Raw genomic sequence first — 6,874 nt, 5'->3', positions numbered from 1 at the left:
TCTGAGCAGGTGAACGGCGTCTCCCTAGTGTGAACTCGTTTGTGAATTTGTGGGTCGGATGACAAACTGAATGTCTTCCCACAGACTGAGCAGGTGAACGGCCTCTCCCCAGTGTGAACTGATTGGTGTCTCCGTAGGTCAGATAATAACGTGAAACCTTTCCCACAGACTGGGCAAGTGATCGGCTTCTCCCCAGTGTGAAATCGCTGGTGTCTATTAAGGTCAGGTGGTCCATGGAATCCCTTCCTACAGTCTGAGCAGGTGAACGGTCTCTCCCCCATATGAACTCGGTGATGTACCTGGAGATCAAATGACTGAGAAAATCTCTTCCAACAGTCTGAGCAGGTGAATGGTCTCTCCCCTCTGTGAACTCGCTGATGTATCTTCAGTTTAGATGAGAAAGTGAATCCCTTCCCACAGACTGAGCAGGTGAATGGGTTCTCTCCAGTGTGAACTCGCTGGTGTCTCTGTAGGTGGGATGACTGACTGAATGTCTTCTCACAGTCTGAGCAGGTGAACGGCCTCTCCCCAGTGTGAACTCGTTTGTGACTTTGTAGGTCGGATGACTGACTGAATGTCTTCCCACAGTCTGAGCAGGTGAAGGTCCTCTCCCCAGTGTGAACTGATTGGTGTCTCCGTAGGTCAGATAATAAAGTGAAACCTTTCCCACAGACTGGGCAAGTGATCGGCTTCTCCCCAGTGTGAAATCGCTGGTGTCTATTAAGGTCAGGTGGTCCATGGAATCCCTTCCTACAGTCTGAGCAGGTGAACGGTCTCTCCCCCGTATGAACACGGTGATGTACCTGGAGATCAAATGACCGAGTAAATTTCTTCCCACAGTCTGAGCAGGTGAACGGTCTCTCCCCTGTGTGAACTCGCAGGTGTACCAATAGTCCAGATGACTGAGTGAATCCCTTCCCACAGTCTGAGCAGGTGAATGGCCTCTCCACAGTGTGAACTCGCTGATGTATCTTCAGTTTAGATGAGAAAGTGAATACCTTCCCACAGTCTGAGCAAGTGAACGGCCGCTCCCCGGTGTGAATTTGCTGATGAGCCATTAGGTCAGATGATCGAGTGAATCCTTCCCCACAAATTCAGCAGATGACCAGCCTCTGCCCAGTGTGAAATGACTGTAAGTCCACAAGTGGGAAGATCGACAGAATCCCTTCTCACACACAGAACAGGTGAATGGCCTTGTCCCAGTGTGAACTTGCTGATGTACCTTCAATTGAGATGACCAACTGAATCCATTCCCACTGTCTGAGCAGGAGAACATCCTCTCCCCTTTTTTAAATTGGCATGCATGCCAGTCGGTCAGATGACCGAGTGAATCACTGCCCATAATCTGAGCAGCAAGGCTGGTTGAATGAATCCCTTGCTCCACTTCTTAAATATCTGGACAGAGACAGCAAAACTGGTGAGTTGTGTTTGAGATCCCCGTAGACAAATTCCTTCAAATTTCTAACCTGTAAAAAGATTTACAAAAACCATCAATGGATGAAAGACAACATTACATATGAGATCACTTCAGTAGCTCACATGCGACCTGTTACTGTGAGGTTCAACCCAAGTTGGAGAGAGAAATCACCTTTTGACTGGACACAGTGCTGGTATCTGGAATTACCATCAAATTCCCTGATGCTCTTCCTCTCTCTGAGAATGGGGCATTTCAGCCATCTCCAATCTGTGACCTGGCTCAGTTGACTCTCTCCACTGGTATTATTCCCTGTTCCCACTGAGCTGCATGGGTGCCTGGCCCCACAGTAACTGAAATACTCTCACACAAATAGCCTTTGTTGACGTACAGCTGGGATTTTCTTTTATGTACTGTTAATTTAAAGTGCCACAGTTTTAACACCATGTAAATATCTCCTACTCAGATGTATGGTTGGTCTGCACATCTGTTAAAAGGAATTTGAGTGAATGTTATTATTATCTAAGGTTCTTGTCATAGACATGGAAAAGTACAACACAGAAACAGGCCCTTTGGCCCATCTAGTTTGTGTTGAACTATTTAAACTGTCTATCCCCGTACACCTACCATCCAGGTACCTACACAAACCTCTTAGATATTGAAAATGAGCTCGCATGCAACTGTTGTGCTGTCTGTTCATTCCTCACCTGGATGACAGTCTGCATGAAGAAGTTTCCCCTCATGTCCCCATTAATGTTTCACCTTTCACCCTTAACCCATGGCCTCTGGCTTTAGTCCCACCCCATCTCAGTGGAAAAAACCAGCTTGAATTTACCCTGTATTTAACCCTCATAATTGTGGTATACCTCCATCAAATCTCCCCTTAATCTTCTACATTCCAAGGAATAAAGTACTGACCTGTTCAGTCTCTCCTTGTAACCCAAGTGCTCCAGACCTGCCAACATCCTTGTGAATTTTCTCTGAACTCTCGGAACCTCTTTTACATCTTTCATGTAGGCAGGTGACCAAAACCGCACACAATACTCCAAACTAGGCCTCACCAATATCTTGTACAAAGTCAACATAACGTCCATCTCCTGTACTCAGTACTTCGGTTTATGAAGGCCAATGTGACGAAATCTTTCAGTCCGTCCTTATCGAACTGTGACACCACTTTCAGTGAGATATAGACCTGTATTCCCAAATCCCTTTCTTCTACAACACTCCTCAGTGCCTGACCAGTTACTGTGTAAGACCCACCCTGGTAGGTCCTACCAAAGTGCAACAACTCACACTTGTTTGCATTAAATTCCATTTTCCATTTCTCAAACCATCTTTCCACCTGGTCCATTTGCACTGCCAGCCATGATAGTCTTCCTCGCAGTCCGCTGAATCCCCAGTCTTGGCTTCAACCACCAATTTGCTGATCCATTTAAACACACTATCATCCAGATTACTGATATAGATGACAAACAACAACAGATCCATAACTGATCCCTCTGGCACACCACTAGTCACAGCCTCCAGTCAGAGAGGCAACCATCAGCTACCACATTCTGGCTTCTCCCAAGGACAGGGTCTCATCCAATTTAATATCTCATCTTGAATGCTGCATGTCTGAAACTTCTTGACCAACCTCCAATGTGAGACTTTGTCAAGTGCCTTGCTAAAGTCCATGCAGACAACATCTAGCGCCTAGCCTTCATCCACTTTCCTGATAACTTCCTCAAGAAACTCTATTATTGGATAGGCATAACCTACCATGCACAAACACATGCTCTCTATCCTTCATAAGTCCACATCTATCCAAATACTTATATATCCGGTTCCTGCACATACGTTAGAATAACTTTCCCCTTACTGAGGTCAAGCTCACCAAGATACAATTTCCTAGTTTATTTTCAGAGCCTTTCTTGAACAGTGGTACAATATTGGCCGTCCTACAATTCTCCACTGCCTCACCGGATACTAAGGACGATTTAAATATCTGTGTTTGGGCCCCAACAATTTCTGCACTTATCTTCCGCAGATTCCTGGGGAACAACTTGTCAGGCCCTGGGGATTTGCCCATGGTAATTTGCCTTAAGACAGCAAACAACTCCACCTCTGTAATCTGTACAGGGTCCATGAAGTTGATGTTGATTTGCCTCACTTCTACAGACTCTGTGTCCATCCCCTGAGTAAATACAAATGCAGAAAAAATCTCCCCCATCTATTTTGTCTCCTCATATGGATTACCATTCTGATCCTGCAGAGGATTAATATTTTTTCCTTGCAATCTTTTTGCTCTTAACATACCTACAGAATCCCTGAGGATTCTCCTTCACCTTGTCTGATGGGGCAACCTCATGCCTTCTTTTATTTCTTTCACAAGTGTTCACTTGAATTTCCTGTACTTCATAAGTACCCCATTTGTTCCTATCCGCCTGTACCTGGTATGCACCTCCTTTTTATTGATCTGGGAGATGGAAGCCAAAGGGGTGATAGAGCTGCGTGGTGGGAGGTGGGGCATGGGGGGGGGGGGTAAACTAAAATTGCAGGGGGAATAACAGAACAGATAGTGGTGGGGTAGTGCAGACAGGTTTTGTTCAGACCTCAGACAAGGTCAGGAATGAAAAACGTTGAGCATGATGCAGTGAATATGCTCAGCCCTGTATATTTCAATACAAGGAACACCGTAGGAAAGGTGGATGTGTTCAGGGCATGGATCAACAGCTAGAATTATGAGACTAGGATCTGGCAACTGTGGACTGGGACAGGCTGCTTTATGGCAAAGGTGTGCTTGGTAATTGAGAGGCCTTCAAAGTGAAATTTTGAAAGTACAAAGCGAGTATGTGCTTCTTGGAATAAAAGGTACAGATAGAAACTGTAGGGAACCTTGGATTTCAAGAAATATTGAGACCCTGGTGAAGCACAAAATGGAGTTATATAACAGGGATAGGAAGGTAGGTTCTTATGGAGTATAACAATGCAAGAGAACAAATAAGATATAAATCAGGATGTCTAAAAGAAGGAATGAGTTTGCTGTTGCAAAAAAGATGAAGGATAATTCTCAGGGATTCCAGAGACAGATTAAGAGCAAAAGGATTGCAAGGCACAAAGTTGATCCTCTGGAAGACCGGAATGGCAATCCACGTGTGGAACCAAAGCAGATGGGGAGATGTTAAATATTTTTTCATCCCTATTTACACATGGACACAGGGTCTATGGGAGTGTGGAAAAGGACATGACGTGGTGCTCCCTTGGACCCTACAGGAGGCAAGTGCAGAAGTTGTCGGGCCCCTAGCAGAGATAACCAAATCATCCTTAGTGAACGGGGGGGGGGGTTATCAGAGGATTGTAGGATAGCCAAAGTTATTTCACTGTTCAACATAAAACATTGAAATCCCCTGCATTTTCCAGGCCATTCAGCCCACAATGTTGTGCCAACCATGCAACTTACTCTAGAAACTGCCGAGAGTTTCCCTAGCACATAGTCCTCTATTATCTAAGCCCCATGTACCTGTCTAAGAGGCTGATAAAAGACCCTATTGTGTCTGCCTCAACCACCGTTGCTGGCAGTGCATTCCACCCACCCACCACTCTCTATGCAAAAACTTACCCCTGACTTTCCCTCTGTATCTATTTCCAAGCACCTTAAAATTATGCCTCCTCCTGTTAGCCATTTCAGCCCTGGGAAAAGCCTCTGACTATCCACACAAATAATGTCCCTCATCATCTTATGTACCTAAACAAGGCACTAAGCATAAACAAGGAAACTATACACTGTTTTCAGGATTTGTTGGAAGTATGCAAAATTATGAGGGTACAGATAGGGTCACTGCAAGGAGGTTTTTTCCACTGATGTTGGGTGGGATGACAACCAGAGGTCAAGTGGGTGTTACTAAGTACTGACCATGCAGGCTGCCCAAACATTTGCTTCTGGCCCTTTTCCTTTTTTGATAGTTTGAAATTGTAAAAGATGGAAATTAAGAAAAAACATCCTTGCTTAAACCATTAAAGAAATTTCTCATCTTTAACTTTATGCCTTTTGGAATTCAGGTCATCTTTTACTCGTTTAGCCATTCACAGTAAAAGAAATTTTGACCAGGGGTGCTCAAACTTCTGCATGCCAGTGTGTATATCCTGTTTCTTCCAAATTACTTCCGGAAATTCCAGCCATTGCTGCTCTGTTTTCATCCTTGCCTGTGTTCTTCTCAAATCAATTTTGACCATATATTCTCTCAAGTCTCTCTATCTCTCTTTATTCCACATCTACTCCTCTGATGTCAGGCTGAATTTGATCACATTAAGATCACTTGCCCCTTAGTGTTATTTGAACGTAAGTGACGTAATAATTTCTGGATCATGACAACACCCAATCCAGAATAACTGATCCCCAAATGGGCTCAACCACGAGCTGTTCTAAAAAAGCATCCTATAGGCATTCTGAGAGTTCCTCCTCTTGAGACCAACACCAAACTAATTTTCCTTATCACTTGCATGACAGCCCCTGTTGTAACATTGCCCTTTTGGCACACATTTTCTATCTCCCATTGTAACTTGTGGACCACATACTTACTACTGTTTGGAGGTCTCTATACATTTCCCATCAGGGATCTTTTTTTTACGTTTCCAGTTCCTTTATTCTACCCACAGATTCTACACCTTCCAACCCTATGCCAATATTAAATTTTACCAACACAGCCACACAACCCCACTACCAGCTTGTTCTTTCAAGAAACATAATTATCTGTGAAACAAGACGACCTGCAGATGCTAGAAATCTAGAGAACTACACACAAAGTGTTGGAGGAACTCAGCATGTCAGGCAACGTCTATGGATGGGAATCAACATTTTGGGCCAAGACAGTTTATCGAGACTCTTGATACCCACGAATCTGGAATATCAACAAGCAAGTAGTGCAAAATAGAGAAAGCCTTTGACAGAATTTAGTTCAAGACTTAAAAATCTTGGCAAACAGAGCTCAATAGTTGACAAATACAACAAAGGTAATAAACACTTTCATCAATACCCACACTGACATTTGTTAATAAAAACATCTTGGCCCATTTTCAATCAGTAGAGTTTACAAAGATAAATAAGAACTTTAGAAAAGTCTATTCACACTCAGACACCAGTGAATCTGCAGATGCTGGAAATAAATAAAAGCCCAAATGCTGGCAGAACTCAGCAGGCCAGACAGCATCTATGGGAGGAGGTAGTGACAATGATTCGGGCTGAACCCCTTCATCAGGAGTGACACATTTAGGTTAACACCACCTTGGACAGAAGGAGGAAGAAGAAAAACACACATGAAAAAAATCAGACGACAGTCAGATAAAACTTGTAAGTATATACTTTCATCAAAAATGAACAGGATTTAGCACTCCATGTGTGTATATGCAATCATGATAAGAAATACAGACCAGAAAACTTCAATGAGAGGCCAAATCAGAAAAATAAATCATCACTCTGGA

This window comes from Hypanus sabinus, unplaced genomic scaffold, assembly GCF_030144855.1.
Source record: "Hypanus sabinus isolate sHypSab1 unplaced genomic scaffold, sHypSab1.hap1 scaffold_100, whole genome shotgun sequence".
In the NCBI taxonomy this organism is placed as follows: Eukaryota; Metazoa; Chordata; class Chondrichthyes; order Myliobatiformes; family Dasyatidae; genus Hypanus; species Hypanus sabinus.
Note: the sequence above shows the minus strand (reverse complement) of the source record.